Consider the following 21,059-nt stretch of genomic DNA (forward strand, 5'->3'; position numbering starts at 1 on the left):
GCTCCAGGGTTGACACTGGCATGACCTCTCCAAGACCTGCAGCTTGCTTTAGACTTGTAATAGACTAGCGTCATTTTCCTCAATATGGTGTCGCACATAAGCTTTTGGGGCCCAGAGCACCACGGAATGCACTCCTGCCTGCCCCTGTGAGTGAGGGGACACCTGTGCCATGCGGCCCACAGGGAGCTGATGTCACTTGGGGCAGAGCATCCTGTGCTGGCCTGGAGAACCTGTAGGTGTGGGAAGTAACTATGGTGTGTGTGTGTGTGTTTGGTTTTTCTTTGCTTAAAATTAAAAACAAATGAAAAACCCCTAAACGAATACATGCTCAATGAAACAAATTAGAAATATACGGCAATATTGAAATAGAAAAGTGATTCTCTTTTTCCCTCTGCAACCCTAACCTCCAGCAGGAACCCCCATGAACAGTCTGATGTGTTCCCCTCAGCTACTTCCTACTGCTTCTCAACACACATACTCTTGTAAAGGACTTTTTAAAAGGAAAGTTTAGCAACGTTTGTGGGAGTCTTTTGGAGCCGTTACGCAGAGAGCTTCCTCACCCTTTAACCAGCTGCATGGTATTCCCCAGTGTGGCTGTCACCGGCATTCTTGCTTTCTGAGAGTGATTTCATCTGGTATTTTCCACATGAAACTGCACCCTGGGGCTGGGCGTGGCAGCTCACGCCTGTAATCCTAGCACTTTGGGAAGCTGAGGCAGGCAGATCACCTGAGGTCAGGGGTTTGAGACCAGCCTGGCCAATATCGTGAAACCCCATCTCTACCAAAACTACAAAAATTAGCCAGGTGCGGTGGTGGGCGCCTGTAATCCCAGCTATTCGGGTGGCTGAGGCAGAAGAATCACTTGAACCCAGGGGGCAGAGGTTGCAATGACTCAAGATTGTGCTGTTACACTCCAGCCTGGGCAACAGAGTGAGACTCCGTCTCAAAAAAAAAGAAATTTTACCCTGGAAAAAAATCTTCCCAATAGGCCTGAATGGTGCTGGAAAGCTTTCCTCTTCAGATCATTTTTTTCAGGTTTAAGCTTTGAAAGTGTCTCTTAAAGTAAAATACAGTAAATAGTGTGGTGGAAGGAGAACTTTGGATTTAGACATACCTGAGTCAGCTCCAGATCCACCATTTCTTATCTTTATGACATTGGCTGACTCACCTAACTTTCCTGAGTCTTGATTAGCTTGTCTATGACATGAGGTAATGAGGCTGATTTTCCATGGTTTTTATAAGGATTAAGTGTGTAAAACTTCAAGCTCAATGTCTAGCAGAGATTGTAGTCAGTAAACAGTTTTCAAGTTTCTTATTTTTGAGACGGAGTCTTGCTCTATCGCCAGGCTGGAGTGCAGTGGCACCATCTTGGCTCACTGTAACCACTGCCTCACGGGTTCAAGCTATTCTCCTGCCTCAGGCTTCCGAGTAGCTGGGACTACAGATACGCGCAACCATGCCCAGATAATTTTTGTATTTTTAGTAGAGATAGGGTTTCACCATGTTGGCCAGGATGGTCTCAATCTCTTGACCTTGTGGCCCGCCCACCTCAGCTTCCCAAAGTGTTGGGATTACAGGCATGAGCTACTGCACCCCGCCTTCAGGTTTCTTAAATAAGGATTAGCTGATTTAAAAAAAAAAAAAAAAGCGCAACGAGGGTAAGAGTTCTGCTTCTGCTTCTGCTTCAATGCCTGGGATCTGTTGGATAGGTCGGGGAGACTCATGACATTGTCTGCAATTCCCTCATCCATGGCCAAGGAAGCAGGAGGCCAGTGGGATGGCAAAGCTGAGAGCGAAACCGGGGCCTCACCCACTGTCCCAGAGATCAGACACAATGAGACAGAGACCCTTTATGCTAGAACTCGCAGCTCAATCATCAGCCCTCACAGTGCTGGAGATAAATCTTGGTTTGGTTTTTGCAAGGCTTTCCCAAGTAGCTGCCCACTCTGCCCTTGTGGACAGTGTCACCATCCACATTCAATGGGCTTCTGGGGCTGCTGGGCGCCAGCGTGCACATGTTAAGTCACTAAGTGCCTCTCAGGCCTCAGCACTACCTGTTTAGCAGATTGGCCAGTTCACAGCTGTCTGCTTTGAGAGATGGAGACCAAGGATGGGGCAGATCCAAAGGACAGGGAAGGGCACTGAATGGGCACTCCTGAAGGGCTGGGCTTGGGAGCAGCAGGGATTGTTTCTGGCAGGCAGGCCGGGTGGGAGTGGTCCTGCAGAGAACGATGGGGGGTGGCTCGTGGCGGCGAGGGCGGGCGAGACCTCCCAAACGGGTCACATGTGCGCTGTGTTCCTCCAGGGCTGCCTTGACCCAATGTGGTCTGCAGTGACCAGTGACTCATGCTCAGTGTCTGGGCTGCTCATATATTTATAGATAAACATTCCCTCACGCCTCACAACTCAGCTTGTAAAACTTGGGAGGGTTATGGGGAAAAAAAAAAACCTATCTTCAAAAGTTCAGTGGGGCCTCTGTAGCCTGGACCACTTTGAATGTCACACAAAAAGCACAGCATGCATGTGGCTCACACTGTTAGCTTGCAGGTGTGTTAAGTGGACTCAGCCCCTACGAGCTCCCAGGTGGGCCCAAGCCCCCCACAAAGTAGGCTAAGAGGGGTTAGGATGAGAGAGAAAGTTTTTCTCTCTGGTTGATTGTGGAGGCCCTTGAGGGGTGGGGTGGGGCATTGGAGTAGCCCTGAGGGATGGGAGGACTGGTCCCAGCAGGAGCTCTGAAAGTGCTGTGGGAGTGAGAACAGTAGGGGCAAGCCAGAGTGTTGGGTCTCATTTCTTTACTGTGGTGATCACCGTGCCTGTCCCACAGAATGAAGGTGTGGTGTGGGCGCACAGTAAGTCTGCAGAGAACGCCAGCTCCCCTGGTTTTACAAATGAAGAAACTAGGGCTACAGAAGAGTTAGGGTTTTTTGGCAGGGGCTCTGGGAGGCAAGCAGCACCAAGAGGAGATGGAGCCATCAGCCCAGGCCGGCCACGAGGCCAGGCAGTCAGGCCTGGACCCCCACCCCCAGCCCTGTTCCTCATTCCTTAAGGCCTCCTTTGGCAGATTCAAAATGTTTTCTCCAAAATGGGCTATTGCTTTTGAGCCTCCCCCTTTCGGGAGGACAAAAAACAACTTCTCATTGCTTAGGAAGCGGAGCAGACACATTCTCCACAGCCCAGCACTTCCACACTGAGGTTTACTCCAAATATACTTGTGCATGTATGTGTGTTCCAGGAGACCACATGCACATGTTCTCAGTAGCACTGTTCATAAGCACTCAATGAGAGCCGCCTAGATGCCCTGCTGTGGCAGGATGTATGAGGACATGGCTGTGTAGTCCTGTGGGAATATCACACAGCAGCGAGAACAAACTTCAGCTACCATATGGGTGACTATCCAAGCACAGCATAGAGGAAAGGAAATGAGTCATCAAAGATACACACAGTGTGATTCCATTAGTATAAAGTTCAAAGCAGGTATAGGTAAAGAATGCATTATTTAGGCATATAGACGAAGTTAAAAATAAAATGGCTAAGAGGCCGGGCACAGAGGCTCATGCCTGTAATCCCAGCACTTTGGGAGGCTGAGATGGGTGGATCACTTGACGTCAGGAGTTTGAGATCAGCCTGGCCAACATGGTGAAACCCTGTCTCTACTAAAAATATAAAAATTAGTCAGGCGTGGTGGCACACACCTGTAGTCCCAGCTACTTGGGAGGAGAATTGCTTTAACCTGGGAGGCAGAGGTTGCAGTAAGCCGGTATTGCATCACTGCACTCCAGCCTGGCCGACAGGGCAAGACTCCATCTTAAAAAAAAAAAAAAAAAAAAAAAAGGGTAAGAAAAATCCCAAAGAATTCACAAAAAAGCTACAGCTAATAAACGAATATCATAAAAGTGCAGGGTGAAAGATCACCACACAAAAATTAGATGTATTTCTGTACAGCGAAAACAATTCCATTTATAATAACATCAAAAATCAGAAAGTATCTGGAAATAAATTTAAACAAGAAGGTAAAAGGCTTATACACAGAAAGTGACAAGAACTTGCTGAAAAAAATTAAAGAAGACATAAATAAATAAATGGAAAGACATCCTGTGTTCGTGAATTGCATTGGGCTTAACAGACAAAGCAATCTTTTTCTCTTTGAGACGGAGTCTCACTGTCTCGCCCAGGCTGGAGTACAGTGGCATGATCTCAGCTCACTGCAGCCTCTGCCTCCCCAGTTCAAGCGCTTCTTGTGCCTCAGCCTCCGGAGTAGCTGGGACTACAGACATGTGCCACCATGCCCAGCTAATTTTTTCATGTTTAGTAGAGTCAGTGCTTTTTTTTTTTTTTTTTTTTTTTCAGGTAACAAGAGTTTCACTCTTGTTACCCAGGCTGGAGTGCAATGGCCCAATCTCAGCTCACTGCAACCTCCATCTCCTGGGTTCAGGCAATTCTCCTGCCTCAGCCTCCTGAGTAGCTGGGATTACAGGCACGTCCCACCATGCCCAGCTAATTTTTTGTATTTTTAGTAGAGACGGGGTTTCACCATGTTGACCAGGATGGTCTTGATCTCTTGACCTCGTGATCCACCCGCCTCGGCCTCCCAAAGTGCTGGGATTACAGGCTTGAGCCACTGCGCCCGGCCTGTAGATTCAGTGTTTCACCATGTTGGCCAGGCTGGCCTCCGACTCCTGACCTCAAGTGATCTGCCCAGCTTGGCCTCCCAAAGTGCTGAAATTACAGGTGTGAGCCACTGCACATGGTTGACAAAGCAATCTTTAAAAAAAAGAACAAAGTTAGAGGACTCACATTTTCTGATTTCAAAACTTCAAAGCACCAGTAATCAAAGAAGTATGATACTAGCATAAAGACAGACATGCAGGCCAATGGAATAAGATTGAGATTTCAGAAATAGGTCCATATATCTACAGCCAATTGATTTTTAGCAAAGGTGCTAAGACCATTCAATGGGGAAAAGACAGTCTTTTCAACTAATAGTGCTTGGAAAATTGGATATCCACATGCAAAAGAATGAATGTTGACCCCTACTTCACATTAGCTATAAAAATTAACCCAAAATGGATTAGACTAAACTGTAATAACTAAACCCATAAAACTCTTAAAAGAAAATATAGGCATGAATCTTCATTATCTGCATGACCAATGGATTTATAGATATGATACCATAAGCATGAACAACAAAAGAAAAAGCAGGTAAGTTGAACTTCATTAAAATAAAAACCTGTTCATCAAATTCATCAAAGGACAAGAAAGCAAAAAACAAAAACCAAAACCCACAAACTATAGAGTGGAACATAATATTTGCAAATCAAAATCTTACAAGGATCTAGTATCCAGAATATATAAAAGAACTCTTCCAACTCAACAACCGAAAGACAACCCAATTAAAAACTGGACAAAGGACTTGAACAGATAATTCTCCAATGAAGATATACAAACAGCCAACAAACGCATGAAAAGATGTTCAACATCCTTAGGCATTAGGGAAATGCAAATCAAAACCACAGTGAGGTGCTGCTTTACTCCTACTAGGATGATTATAATATTAAAAATCCTAAAATAAAAAATAGTAACCAGTGTTTGCAAGGATATGGAGAAATTGGAACCTTCAGACATTGCTGGTAGAAATGTAAAACGGTACAGTCACTTTGGAAAATGATTTGGCAGTTCCTCAAAAAGTTAAATGTAGAATAACCATATGACCTAGCAATTCTACTCCTAGATATATACCCAAGAGAAATGAAAACAGAGGCTCAAATCAGCATGTAGCATTGCGGCACTATTCATGACGTCATGACAGCCAAATGGTGGAAATGCCTCAGATGCTCATCAGTGGAGGGTGGATAAACAAATTGTGGTATATGTTATACGAACAAAAGAATATTATTTAGCCGCATAAATGAATGAAGTTTGGAAACATGCCACAACATGGGTGAACCTTGGAAAAATGATCCTAATTGAAAGAAGTCGGACATAAAAGGTGACACATGTATGATTCTATTTAGATGAAACATCCAGAACAGATAAATCCATACAGACAACGCACAAACTAGTGGTTTCCAGGAGCAAGGCCATGGGGAGGGGAAATGGGGAGGAACTGCTTGATGGATAGGGGGTTTTACTTTATAGTTTTGGAAGTAAGGACAGATAGACAAGGTAGTTACATGACCTTGTGACTGTACTAAATACCACTGAATTGGTCACTTGAAAGTGGTCAATTTTATGTGATACAAATTTTATCTCAATAAATTATTAAAAAACAAAAAATATGTAAACCCCAAAATGAAGCATAAAAGCCAGGAGCTGCGCACAGTGGCTCACGCCTGTAATCCCAGCACTTTAGGAGGCTGAGGCAAGTGATCATGAGGGTCAGGAGTTTGAGACCAGCCTGGCCAACATGGTGAAACCCTGTCTCTACTAAAAATACAAAAAAAATTAGCCAGGTATGGTGGCGCGTGCCCGTAATCCCAGCTACTTGAGAGGTTGAGGCAGGGGAATCACTTGAACCCAGGAGGCGGAGGTTGCAGTGAGCTGAGATTGCACCACTGCACTTCAGCTTGGGCGCCAAGAGCAAAACTCTGTCTCAAAAAAAAAAAAAAGAAAAGCCCCAAAGAAGTCAGGCAGTGCTGCCTCTGGGAGGGAAGGAGTGCAGCGGGAAAGGGTCCATGGTAAAACAGAAGGACCTGTTTTACCATTCTATGAACTATGTGCAGACATCTTACACTTTTTAAAATGCTTTGTTTAGCAATAAAACATTTTAAAAGAATAAACAAAAAGGGGAGAAGCAGAATCTTGTTGCTTGGGATCCATGCGTGTCCCCATCTTCCTCCCCGGTCATTAGCTCTACCCTGATTGTCTGGGAACCTGGGGATTCCAGCAAGGATCTTGGGGCCCAACAGCTCCCCTTCCTGTTGAGAAACATTAATTTCACCCTGCCCCCATGGTTCCTCTGTGGAGGGTACCTTTTAGTTTGTAATTAGTGGTAGGTGGGTAACAGCTGCCTACTTGGTATATTGAGTTATGTGTAAACGTAGGACATCTGTGTACCAATGAGAATCACCTGTCTAAGAGCAAATACGACGATGAAAATCTGCTTGGAGCCTTCAGTCTGGAGAGCTGTCAGCCCCAGAAGCTCTCAGGCTCTTGGTCCCCAACACAGACCCGCTCTATTGGGCTTTCCGGGTATCTGCCTCTCAATACCTTCAGCCCACCTGGGTGGGGGTCTCCTGACCAAGCTGGTTCTTGGTACCTTCCTACTTTGGCCAACATCACCTGGCCAGCTCACTCAGAAGAGCATAGTAGCTGGGAAGGTGCTGTGTTGAGGGGCTCCCCTTATTGCCTGAGTGCCTGGTTTGGTTTTCAGGGGCTAAGCGGGTGCAGCCAGTGCCCACAGGAGAGAGGCGCAGAGGCTCAGGGCCAGCCTCCTGTGCCCGCCTGGCTCCCACAAGTATTACCCTCTCCTTTACAGGTGTTCTTTGTCCTTTGCTACTCCTCCAGGTCCCTGCCCTCAAGCTTCCTCTCTTAGGGCTCCCATAGTCCAGGGAAGTACCCCACCAGAGTGCCCAGACACTAGGCCTGTGAGGTGTGAGCATCTGCATACCCAAGCCTCCTGACCCTCAGGGACTGTGATGCGTGCTGGGGCCACCAGGGTGGGGAAAGGGTGCACACCAGCAGGAGTGAGGGGTGGATGGGTGAAACCCTAGACATTCACCATAGCTCAGTGTGACAGTGGAGGCTGCCAGCACAGGAATCAGACTGACGAGCCCCCTTGCTGCTCTGCTCTTTTTCTATAATGACATTTAATGAATGATCCATACTCATGAAAATTAGCCAAACAGCAATTTTACAAATAAAAGAGTTGGGGTCTTTTCTGAGCATTTTCTGCTGACCTAGACAAGGCATGTGTGGTCAGTTTGTCTGCCTGATCCAGGCCTGTGCTGCAGTGGGAGCAGGTAGCTGTCACCCACCCAGCCAAGACTATGTTTGCCAAAGGCATTGGTGGGAATTGCCACCATTTGGGCCATGGAACTGAGCATTTAGGAACTATGGAGGGTATCCAGCCCAACTCTTTGCTTTTACCTCTAAGGAAACAAGCTCCAAACCCCAAGGCCAGCTGGTGGCCAGCTTGGCTGAGAACTCACCTGCCTCTCAGAGCAAAGTGTGCACACCTGTCTTTGACCCAGCACTTCCACTTCTACAGACCTATCATCTGGAAATACTTTTGCCTGTAAATAGGCAATATATGGATGTTTGTTGCAGTGTATTTTAAACTAAGTGAAAAATTGGAAACCTCCACTTTTTTGTTAGTCTACCTTGGGGACTGGATTAAACCAATTAGTGATGTACCAAATCATGGACTATGCAACCACGAAGAAGACAAGCATGTAACTCTAAAGTATAACCAACTCCATTATGGACTGAGTAAAAAATTGTAGAACAATCTTTCCAGCGTGATCCAGCTCTACAAGAACAAACTTCCCGACGTTCAGGAGCGGAACTGCCTGTGTGGTACACCCTGGCTACCTAGGGTTGCTGCACACCTGAGAATGTTGCCAGGGTGAATTGAGACATGCTGTGAGATGCCACGCTAGTGTTCACTCTGACACGGGAGCTGAAAATGAGGTGTGTGGCAGGATTTCAAAGACGGAACAACAAAAAAAAGACAAAAAATACCTCATCAGAGGCCGGGCGAGGTAGCTCAAGCCTGCCATCCTAGTACTTTGGGAGGCCAAGGCAGGAGGATCACGAGGTAGGGATTCGAAACCAGCCAATAAGGTGAAATCCTATCTCTACTAAAAATACAAAAATTAGACGGATGTGGCGACAGGCACCTGTAATGCCAGCTACTCGGGAGGCTGAGGCAGGAGAATTGCTTGAAACTGGAAGGCAGAGGTTACAGTGAGCTAAGATTGTGCCACTGCACTTCAGCCTGGCAATAGAGTGAGACTCCGTGTCCAAAAAAAAAACCCAAAAAACAAAAAAAAAAAACAAATGGAAAAACCTCATCAGTACATTTTTGGTATTGACTACATGTTGAAACAATATTTTAGATGTATTGAGTTAAATGATTTATATAATTAAAGTTAATTTCACCTATTTGTTTTTACTTTTTTTAAAAAGTGGCTACTACACAGTTTGAAATTATTTCTATGGTGCATGTGCTATTTCTATTAGGCAGCAGAGGTCTAAAATAATACACATCAGGCTAGTCACGGTGGCTCATGCCTGTAATCCTAGCATTTTGGGAGGCCGAGGCAGACGAATCACCTGAGATTAGGAGTTTGAGACCAGCCTGGTCAACATGGCGGAGTCTCGTCTCTACTAAAAATACAAAAACAAGCTGGGCGCAGTGGTGGGCACCTGTAATCCCAGCTACTTGGCAGGAAAATCGCTTGAACCTGGGAGATGAAGGTTGCAGTGAGCTGAGATCACGCCATTGCACTCCAGCCTGGGCAAGAGTAAGACTCTGCCTCAAAAAAAAAAAAAAAAAAAAAAAAAAAGAAGAAGAAGAAACATCAAACACTAAGCATGGTCCGCAGCACAGTAGAGTGGGAATCAAGAGGAGTGTGTAAGCAGGACTTCACTCGGCTCTTCTGCGGGGCTTTACAACTTTATATATTCATGTAGTATGCTTTTTAATGATTAACAAACAAAAAAAGTCACTGTGGCCGTGATTCCTGAGCAGCAAGCTTTCCACCTCACCATGTCTGCAGAATTTGCCTGCTCTTGTGTCCTGTCTCCAGGAGATCCAGGGCCACCTGCCATGAGGATTACCTACCTTAAGGCATTTCAGGCACTACTCACCCTGGGAGAGCGGACACAGGATGGAGAAGCTGTGTTGGAGGAGGAGGCTACCTGCGCTTGCCACTTTCATGGCGGGGGTAGACTGCAATGGGGGGAGGAAGCCTGCAGCAGGAAGCCGGAAGTCGGAAGCCGGAAGCCGGAAGCGGTGAGGGAGAGGACAAGGTGCACAGCAACCGGAAGGCCTCGGCATCTGCGGAGGGATGTGCTGTGGCCTAATGTGAACTTGTTTTGTTTTAAAGTCGTCTCTAGCGTTGTAAATGCATTTTTCCTCACTTGGCAATTGAAGATACAGTTTCTGAAAAGCAGTGAGATAGATACTAACAGGTGCTTTCTACATGAGGCTGGGAAAATTGCTCCTGGCATGATGGGCATCTGGGTAATGGGCCAATCTGTTTCCTGGACCCTGCCTGCCCCCAGTGGATGCTGTAATTCCTTCACCCCTTGCTAAGTCTAACCTCAGAGCTTGCAAAAGAGGAGAATGGCAGGTACTGACCCATCCGATGCGTTTGCATATCACTGAAGGCAACATGTCTCTGGCTACTGTCTGTTTAATGGAAGTTTTAAGACGTTGAATACCCTTAACCTCTAGGTCACGGAAGGCTTGGGGGCATTAGGTCATCTTATTTCCCTGGCTGAGGGCTTCCATTTTCCCAGACCCAGCCTTTACGCACATACCACACACACAAATTATAGGACATCTTCCAAACATTTTCAACCAAAGCCAATTTTCTAAAAACATCTGCTGCCCCCAGTAAGAGGATTTTAGGTTGATAGAAAATCTGTTTTGTTTTTACCTAGTTCAGAATGAAGATGACTCGCATCTTAAAATGTCTGAGTGTCGTTTCACTTCTTGTGCTTGTCAACTTTACAAAGCAAATAAATGAGGTTGCACAGAACCAGACCAAACACAACTCCCAACTTCTCCCAGAAAATACGCAATAAAGCAGAAACAGTTACAGCAAACACATCCAACATGAGTTGATATTTCCAATTACATTTTCTGGGGCCTAAAAAAATACACTGCAGATAATAGCCAACTTATGCTATAAACATAATTGCAAATGCCGTGAATTAAAACTGCTGCTGGACAGTTCAAAACAATGGTGTTTGGAGAACATTACCAAAGACAGTCTTTCCCAAAATCAGACCTGTATTCATCAAGCACACTCAGAGAGAGGCAGGGCTCCGTTCTTAATTCCTCCCTAAATGTCTGATTCTGACAGAGAAAATGTGTCTCATCTTCCTTCTCCATTCTCGGTTCCTATCCCTTGTCAACCCAAACACAATTCCTGCAAATATTTTCTTTTCTTTTTTTTTTTTTTTTTTTTTGAGACGGAGTCTGGCTCTGTCGCCAGCCTGGAGTACAGTGGCGCAATCCTGGCTCACTGCAACCTGTGAGTCCCAGGTTCAAGAGATTCCCCTGCCTCAGCCTCTTGAGTAGCTGTAACTACAGGCGTGCGCTACCACATCCAGGTAATTTTTGTATTTTTAGTAGAGACGGTTTCACCATGTTGGCCAGGATGGTCTCTATCTCTTGACTTCATGGTCTGCCTGCCTCGGCCTCCAAAAGTGCTGGGATTACAGGTGTGAGCCACCACTCCCAGCCGTGCAAATATTTGCATTGCCCCCTTCCTCCCCTATTACTCTTGCTAACTTTTGCTACGGTTTTAAAAAACATACACATTGTACACATGCACCAAAATAATCACATGTACCCCCAAAATATGTACAGCTATGATGTAACAATAAAAAGTGCAAAAGATATATTTTCTGGGATAAAAGGAAAATGAATTTGTGATAGAAAATGATTAAAGAAGCAGAAAAATTTAGAAATGTACAAAGGAATAAATAAACACCACCCATAAGGCCTCCATTCTAAAACGACTGACATTTCAGTGTATTTCTAGGCTTTTTCTATGAATAGATTAGACACGTGTGCGTAATGAAAAACATGATAATTCTGCATGGTTATTATGCCTTTTTCTCTGTCTTTTTAAAAGTGCCTGCATGATGTTTCATCCCATGGACAGATCATGATTTATGTGTCCAGCCCTCTGCTTCTGGGCATTTGGATTGTTTGCTATGCTTCGCGGTAGCAGGCGATGCTATGTAACTGTTGGCATCCCTTCAGGATTCTCTCCTGAAGAGGGGTTCCTAGGTGTGGACTTTCGGGGCTTTGCCACATGTTGCTGAACTGCCTTCCAGAAACCAGTTGGCACTCCTCCCAGCATGAGAGGGAGTAATAATCTCCCCTCCTGACACTGTTCCGTGTAACCATGGAACACATGGCTGTTCCGTCTCTTCCACAAGGCTTTCACAGGTAAGATATCAGCTGATAAAGGCTTACGAGTATGAGCCATGTCTCTCCTAGAACTTCAGCATTTTCTGGGGTTCTAAGGAAGGTGCACCTTTTCCACAAAGCAAAGTGAGATGCTAAGGAATGACAGGCAAGAGGCAGATCCCTGGCACCTGTATTTAGAAGCTGGCCCTCAGGGAGGCTCAGAGGGTTTCAGCCTCTCTGTGACTGGCTGACAGAGTGCTTGTCCCCTCTGTGAATCAACCTGGTGGGTCCCTTCTGCTGAGAGAGCCTCTTGGAACCCAGGGTGAGCACGGGTTCACCAGCTGCTCACATACAGTCCTGTCCAGCAGCCTCAGGAGCAGGGGACCAACAGGCACCAGAAAGCACACCTGAGCTTGCCTGCACCTGACCTTACTTGAACCAGAGCCTACCAGCACCTGAGCGTACCTGCACCTGCGTTTGCCCATGCTTACGTTTACCCACACCTGAGCTTACCCGCACCTGAGGATATCTGCACCTGAGCTCACTTGCGCCTGTGCTTACCCGCGTCTGAGCTTACCTGCCACAGCAGTGGAACAGAGAGGGCCCGACCCAGGCTCCTCCAGCCTCCGGGTTGGCCAGGACAGGGAGCTGGAAGAGGAGGGCCCACCCTTTAAGAGGAGCAGTCCCCATGAGGATCATGTGAGCACTTGGGCCTGGGCCCTCATGATCCTTGTGAGGTGATGGCCCCGTGACCTGGCTCCCAGGCCAGAAAAGGAAGCCAGGGCCCAAGCTTCCAGGCTGTGCTGTGTGGAATCCCACAAAGGCAGCCTTGGGATCTGAGAGAGGTGGGGGAGCTAGAGCCTTTGCAGTGGCCCGTCCGTGTCCTCCTCCCACCCAGCCAGCCCCTCCCCAGCTGAAAATGTCAGCAGGGTTTGCATAATCGAGACAATTGGACATAATCGTTCTTTCAGAAGCCCCTCATCAGCGGCAGTGATCTTGCCCCGGGGAGCCGGCAGAAGGGGGCACATGGCATTAATTACTGCTAATCCTTCTTCAATTCATCTGAGGTTGGGCCTGAGGTCAGGATGAACCCAGCTGCAAATGCAGTGTGAGCCCCACATGACTCTCAGCCCCTTCTGGGTGCTTCTGATCCCCGCTCTCCCCACTTCACCAGCAGCGTGCCTGCCCAGTATCCACAGTCACCTGAAAACCACAGTGGTGGGAGCTTTGTTGGATTTGTTGAAACAGTATGCATAGCTATTCCAGCTTTCCATGAGCGTTCTCAGCCCAGTAGGAAAGAAAAAACCCAAACCTTGAACTATCCCTCTCTGCAGAGGGGCTGGGTCTTCCCCAGCATCTGTGAGGCTCTTGGACATCCGCCACTTCCCCCTTCTCACAGGAGCAGACAGGCTGGACCCAAGGGCAATGAGGGGTGTTCCCATCTTACAGAGGAGGACTCTGAGCCATGCGAGAGGGTGGCTTGCCCAGAGAGCAACTCGGGTGGAGCAGGAGTGCCCAGGTTGTCATGTTCGGCCCATATGTAGAGTCCAGACACTGGAGGCTGGGCTCACTCCCCTACCCCAAGCCTGGCAGACACCTGGGGCTCAGGGAGTCTCTGAACTTCTGATGGAAGCACATGTGCCAGGCCATCTTCTGGGTCTGTCTGTGCTTTCATTAGCTTCTCTTGGGATCTGTCCCCACAGAGTGGGTGTGCAGAGAGTCGAAAGAGCAGCTCCCACATGCTTTGCTGGAGCGCCCACAGCCCTGGGACGCACAGGGTCCACAGCGGTAGTCCTGGCCTCGCTCCTGGGTCTTCTTTCTTGAACTGGTGTTGGCTCTTGAGACCTGAGAGAGTCTCAGCTTCAGAGAGAGCCCTTCCAGGGACTGAGGGAGGGTGCAAGGTGGCCAGAATTCTAATGGCACAGTCAGAGCAATCCAGGACATCTGAAATCAGTCTTGGAGCAGTGGGGAAAGGCCACATGAGGAAGTCAGCCGATGGCGAGCACTGCCATGGCTGGGAGGTGTGGAGGCTCTGTGGTTAGCGCCAATGACCAGCCCCAACCTGGCCGGCTGCCCATCAGTGGCTCTCCAGGCAGTGGGCCCTTCACTAGACAAATAGGCACTTTTTCAGGTTCAGATAAGACGGAAACAATGAGCCCCAATCTTCCCCAAGAGACCACCCCTCTTCCCCAGTGTCTATGCAGTGGGGCCTGCAACTGGGAGCTGAGATGTCCCACATAATGGCCACAAGCCACGCGTGGCTACGGAGCACTGGAAACGAAGCCAGTCGGAATTGAGATGTGCTCTGAAATAAAATATACACAGGATTGCCAAGACTTGTGATAATAATTCATTACACATTGAAATATTTAGAACGGCTGGGCACAGCAGCTCACACCTGTAATCCCAGCACTTTGGGAGGCTGAGGTGGGCTGATCACCTGAGGTTGGGAGTTCAAGACCAGCCCGACCAACATAGAGAAACCCTGTCTTTACTAGAAATACAAACTTAGCCAGGTGGGGTGGCACATGCCTGTAATCCCAGCTACTTGGGAGGCTGAGGCAGGAGAATTGCTTGAACCCAGGAGGTGGAGGTTGTGGTGAGCCAGGATCATCATGCCATTGCGCTCCAGCCTGGGCAACAAGAGTGAAACTCCATCTCAAAAAAAACAAAAACAAAAGCAAAAAAAAAACCCCAAAATATTTAGAACATATTGGGTTGGATAGAATGTTACCAGTTTTTTTCACCTGCTTCTATTTACTTTTCAAAACCGACTACTAGAAAATTTAAAATCGGCCAGGTGTAGTGGCTCATGTTTGTAATTCCAGCACTTTGAGAGGCTGAAGCGGGCAGATCACCTGAGGTCAGGAGTTCAAGACCATCCTGGTTAACATGGTGAAACCCCCATCTCTACTAAAAATACAAAAATTAACCAGGCGTGATGGTGCGCACCTGTAATCCCAGCTACTTGGGAGGCTGAGGCAGGAGAATCCTTGAATCCGGGAGGCAGAGGTTGCAGTGAGCTTAGATCATGCCACTGCACTGCATCCTGGGCAACAGAGTGAGACTCTGTCTCCAAAAAAAAAAAGAGAGAGAAAGAAAAGAAAATTTGAAGTTGCCTCTGGTCTGTGGCTCACAGCTGTGGCTCACCTCGTATTCTGCTGGGTGGCAATGAGCTGCAGGTGTCGGGGAGGGGGCCCACCCTCCAGAGGCATCCTCCCCCACGAAGTCACCTGGATGACCTGGTGCATGGACACCATGTGTGAGGACTGTGGAAAGACGTTGTAAGAGCTGAGACTTATTCTGAGGAAACAAGAACCCCACTATGAAGGGTGAATACTGACCACTCACTCCTCGCCCAGCTACAGGGGCAGAGTCCTTCTTGACATGGGTGAGGAATGAGGATACATTCCTCAGAGGGAATAAGAGGCCAGCTGGCAATCACAGTTGGTGAGAGTGTGGGGACGGTGACCTGTGTGCTCACCTGTGTGGGGCCCTGAGGAGGTTGTGGGAGGTCCCCAGGCTGGCAGGGGACCCCCAGGTAGAGGCCCAAGGGTCCTGGTTGGACTCAGACAAGATGGCAATGTTGTTTCTCATGCTGCTTCATTCCCTGCATTTCCTGACCCATAGTTATGTCTCAAAACCTGTCCAATTCAAAGTGGACTTTTGTGACAAACCCTTTGGTGGTGGTGTATCCTCCCATCCGGAGACATCTCTTTTGCCTTGTCATTGGACTTTGATGATGACTGTCTAGGACCATGATATCCCTAGGACTTGCAAAATGGTGATCTTCTCATAAGGTCGACTCTTCTTTATTTGTTAGCTAGATTCATTCATAAAGAGAAACTTCCCTGGGCAGATTGGGTCACCCTGAGGCACGGTTTGCAGAGGAAAGGCAGGAAAAAGGTTTCTGTCTCCAGAGGAATCAGCTGCTTCCCTGGCCTCATTCCAGTGTGACTAATGCATTCCTTTTCTTCAGAGTGTCAGTATGAATTCATGGATTTGAACATATTTAAAATCTTTGGTGTTGTTGTAAAAGATAATTACAAAAATAAACAAATGGATAACTGGATTAGGCAAAGACATGGAGGTCTATCAATGCTTTCAATTACCATCAACTCTACTTCCATTTCTCCACTCACTGACAAAAAAATAAAGTAGGTTCCCCACTTGGACGAAAATAAGATCCTCAAACATTTGGAACATGGGTCTTGGAAATGCCTCTCTTTTTCTGGAAGGCAGAGGGTCTTCCTGGTGAGCCTTAAGCTCCAAGTTGGCCAAAATATGATGGCCGTTCTCCATAGACTGCCCAGCCTTGTCAACAGGTGAACGTTGGTAGCGGCCTTTTCACACCACTCTTCACCCCATGGCTCAGGGTTCAGGGAGTGAGAGTTCCTGAGACCCCTCTGTTGCTCCTCATCTTCCATTGGAGGACACAGGCCCATGAGGACTGGCCATGGAGGTATCAGTGGGAGGATTGAAATTGGACAATGACTCCCTGTCTGATTGTAAGAACCTTCTTTTCATTTTTTCTTTTTCTTCTCTCCTTCTTTATCTTTTTCTTTCTTTCCTTTCTCTTTTCCGTTCTCCTTCCTTTCTCTCCTCTGTCATTCTTTCCTCCCTTCTTTCCTTCCTTCCTTCCTTTGTTCCTCCCTCCCTTCTCTCCTCCCTTCTCTTCTTCCTTCCTCCCTCCCTTCCTCCCTCCCTCCCTTCCTTCCTTCCTTTCCTCCTTTCCTCTCTCCCTTCCTCCCTTCCTTCCTTCCCTCCCTCCCTCCCTCCCTTCCTCCCTCCCTCCCTTCCTTCCTTCCTCCCTCCCTCCCTTTCTTCCTTCCTTCCTTCCCTCCCTCCCTTCCTCCCTCCCTCTCTTCCTCCCTTCCTTCCTTCCTTCCCTCCCTCCCTTCCTCCCTCTCTCCCTTCCTTCCTTCCTGTCCTCCTTCCCTCCCTCCCTCCCTTCCTTCCGTCCTGTTCTGTCTGTTCTGCCTGTCTTTTTTTTCTGCTCCTCAGTGGGTTGTGTTGCAATGCTGGCAGATGATGTGTGCTAGAATAACAAACACATGGGTTTAAAAAAACCTACCAAGCATTCAATGTTGTTTTTTTTTCAATCTTCAGAGTACCCCCTACAATGAAAATAAAACCAGTGACTTTGTGGTGGAGATAATCCATTGTGTTACAGCCTCTTAGCTGTAAACCTGGTGTGGCTGTGGAGATTGGTCCTGGATCCTGCCATGAGACGTTGCAGCTGGAGCTTCTGGAAGTTCCAGGGAGAGAGCATTATCTGAGCTGGTTTTCCGTCTCACCAGACTCCTGACATCTCATTAATCCGCAACTCCACCAACTGCATGTAAGACGCCCCAGTGCGTCACTGTGCTGGCATCCCTTCGAGTCTGAGTGTAATGTTCTGCCCTCTGCTGGGACCTAATGGTGTACTTGCAAATCCCAAGCACCATGGCTAATGCTTCTCAAGTCTTTACTCTGGAGTGACAGCAAAACTCCCAGTATGTGGGTCCAATTACATAGAAGTTGATTTGACCTTTTCTTCCTTGAAGATGTCCGTGTTCCTGAGTAGAAATCTGGGCAGGAATAGTGGCGAGAGATGATTTTGCCTTAACGTGACTTCAAGTTTCTTTTGTTGATAGCAGCAGACTGCACAAGAACAGGATCTCTGGGGGACAAAATGATGGGCCAGAGCCCCATGTAGCCAGCTGTGCCTCCCCACAGCCCACACGGGAAGAAATCTCAGTGTTTGCAAGAGTTCAACACGTGGCACTCCTCTTCGTCACCTGGTGCCCAGGGCATGGTTTCTGCCTCCTGTTGGAATGGGGGAGCTCATAACAGTCTTCAAGTTGACCTCCTGTTGGTCTCATCTCTCTCTCTCTCTCTTTTTTTCTTTGGAGACAGAGTCTCACTCTCTTGCTCTGTTACTCTGGCTGGAGTGCAGTGGCACAATCTTGGCTCACTGCAACCTCTGCCTCCTGGGTTCAGTGACCCTCCTGACTCCAGCCTCCCAAGTATTTTTAGTAGTGACAAGGTTTCACCATGTTAGCCAGGATGGTCTTGATCTCCTGACCTGGTGATCTACCCACCTCACCCTCACAAAGTGCTGGGATTACAGGTGTGAGCCACCATGCCTGGCCTAGTCTCATCTCCTTTAATGCTTTATACCTCCTAAAATCTGAATTTTACCCCATTTGGTTACAATAACTCATAAAGAAAAAAAAGCACCCCCCCCAAAAAAATTTGGGTGTACCTAGTAAATCGAAGTGAAACCTTTGTTCTGGAAACATTGTTACCTGAATCTTTCATTTAAATAAGCAGAAAAACTTTGCATTTTAATCTTTTGAAAAAAATCTTTGGAAAAGTCAGAAACACAGGCCAAGGCAAGGCCATTCAGAGAAGCAGGAAGTGTGGGCACACAGAGCTCCCAGGGCAAAGACCAGCGCCGGAAAGTGTGACAGCAGAAGAAGGAATTGTGGCATTCTACCTTTTAAAGCTCATTTCTTCTTCCTGAGTTGATTCAGAAATTGAGCAAACAGCAAACACCCTGGTTAAAGATTGCTAAAAATTAGTTCCAAATCCTCCCCAGTCCTGGGAAACTTTGCTTACCAGAGGTTTCTCCTTCCCACCATTCCCAGCTCCTTCCTCCCAAGGAGCCAATTAAACTTTTTTTTTTTTTTTTTGAGACAGTCTCACTCTGTCGCCAGGCTGGAGTGCAGTGGCAAGATATCGGTTCACTGCAACCTCCACCTCCCGGGTTCAAGCAATTCTCCTGCCTCAGTCTCCCGAGTAGCTACGACTATAGGCGTGCACCACCACACCCGCTAATTTTTGTATTTTTAGTAGAGACGGGGTTTCACCATGTTGGCCAGGATGAGTTAATCTCTTGACCATGTGATCTGCCCACCTCAGGCTCCCAAAGTGCTGGGATTACAAGCATGAGCCACCGGGCCTCGACACTTTTTAAGTGGCTGAAATGAAAAGGAGTGGTGTCCACTTTGAGGGGTTCCTGGCTCAGAGATGGTTCTTCTTATAGTATTGCATCTGCCCAGGGGCGATATTCTCTAAACTAGACTCCTCATAGCTCAAGTATTCTCAACAAAAAAGATTCCATGTGAACTAAATTTGGACAACTCTACTTCCTATATTTTCCGCTTGGGGATTCACAATGCATATTAGGATAATGAAACTCTGAGAAGTCCTGCAACAAAGAACCCCCTTTCCTTTTATGTAAACCAACATTTCCCAAACTCGTTTGCCCATAAGATTTTTTTTTCTTCTGAAATACCTCTTGATATTCTGCATAACCAAAGTATCACAGTGGAGGACTTGGGAAGCATCCAGTTAACACGAGCTTCCCCTCCTGAGGTGCTGGTGTTGACTGTTCTGTGTTGGAGCACGCTGCTTCCTGAAGGCCCCTTCAGTGGCTGGAGCAGGTTCTTGACAGTAGGACCGGTGTTGAGGGCTGCTGTCTTGGCTTTGGTGAGATACAGTCATGTCCCAGTGTGTCTTCTATCTGAATTATCCCCATTGAAATTCACCATGGCCCATCTGCTCCAGCTGGGGAATGGTATCTCACAGGAGCAAGTCTCCCAGCTGAATCAGCAGGAAGGGGAGGGAACCCTGATTCTGCCTGCTCTTCCCTCCCTCTCCAGGAAGACTGCTGCCTCCTGAGCCCCTCACTGGGCAAGATTTGGAAAGAGCCAGGGCCACAGAGGACACTCCCATGGCCACAGCGTTCTTTGAAAGGTCAACTGTGCTCAGTCTTCTGTGCAAACTCACCCTCATTGGTTCTACGCCCTCCCTATCAAAGCAGCTGCCTCTGCCCTTTCCCATGCAGAGGTCTTCTATATGCCCTAGGAATCTACCCTCCTTCCTTCTCCTCGCCTTTGATATTTGTTAAGCTGGAGCCTGCCTTTCTGTGCCCTGACATGGGGGCAGCAACTCCACCAGGAGGCCCTCCCTGATGCACCCAGCCTGGGGGCCATGTGTGTTCCCTGGGCACCCTCAGCACCTTCTGTCTTTGCACCTGCTGCTGCAGGTGGCTCTCTGCCAGGCTGTGACTTCCCTGGGGGCATCATCATGGTGCTGGAGTTCCAGGCCTGAGACTGCTGGGCACTCTGGAAGTATTCGTTCAATCGAGCCTCATCTGCCCCGTGACTGTGGATGCCCGCCCTGTACCGCACCTATGCTCTGAAGCCTCTGTGTTTGCGCAGCCCCTTTGGGTGACCTGCCTGTTGCTCTCAGCTCTGATTGTGTCCTTGACTTTTCCACACACTGTATCTGGCTGCCAAAGCTCTTCCAAGGTCCCTGCCCTGGCCACTGCCTCTCCTCTACTGTGGGCCACCTGGCTTTCTCAGCTCACCCTCTCCTGCCTCAGACCCCCATCTCTGCCCCTCCTGGGAGCTGCTGGCACAGGCCTGGGTCTCCACTCTAGAAGGTCAACACCTGCCCCCACCTGTGCTTTGCTCAGCCTGCGGGCAATCTACAACACACAGACCAACTGAGGACACCAGTCCGAATCTGCAGAATAATGCCATCAAACTAAATGTCTTGCTCTGGTTTTAAAGAATGCAAATGAAAATTATTATTGTTGTTATTGAGACAGGATCTTTCCCTGTTGACCAGGCTGGAGTGCAGTGGAACCGTCACAGCTCCTCACTGTAACCTTGAATTTCTGGGCTCAAGGGATCTTCCCACCCCGGCTTCCTAAGTAGCCAGGACTACAGGTGCATGTCACCATGTCTGGCTAATTTGTAATTCTTTAGTAGAGTCCATGGTCTCACTACATTGCCCACACTGGTCTTGAACTCCTGGCCTCAAGTGATTCTCCCATCTCCACCTCCCGAAGTGCTGGGATTATAAGCATGAGCCACTGTGCCCAGCCCAAAAATTATTTTTATTTGTAATTAACTTAATGTTTGAAGAATATATATTCACATGGCTTAGACACTTACAAAGCATGAACAGGTTT

General features: G+C 47.8%; 1 protein-coding gene across 5 annotated transcripts in view; it reads right to left on the reverse strand.

Moving 5' to 3' along the window:
• The window catches only part of TRPM1 (transient receptor potential cation channel subfamily M member 1), a 139,822-nt gene that overhangs the window by 86,920 nt on the left and 31,843 nt on the right, over window positions 1-21,059 (reverse strand). For 2 of the 5 annotated variants that reach the window (XM_032259954.1, XM_032259953.1), the window contains exon 1: window positions 12,669-12,927. The exons of the other annotated variants lie outside the window; for them this stretch is intronic. The gene's annotated coding sequence lies outside the window, so the exon portion shown is untranslated. Of the gene's footprint in view, window positions 1-12,668; window positions 12,928-21,059 lie in introns of those variants that run through there. 5 annotated transcript variants of the gene reach the window in all.

The sequence above is a fragment of the Sapajus apella genome, unplaced genomic scaffold, assembly GCF_009761245.1.
Source record: "Sapajus apella isolate SASKATOON/1434 unplaced genomic scaffold, GSC_monkey_1.0 scaffold113, whole genome shotgun sequence".
Lineage (NCBI taxonomy): Eukaryota > Metazoa > Chordata > Mammalia > Primates > Cebidae > Sapajus > Sapajus apella.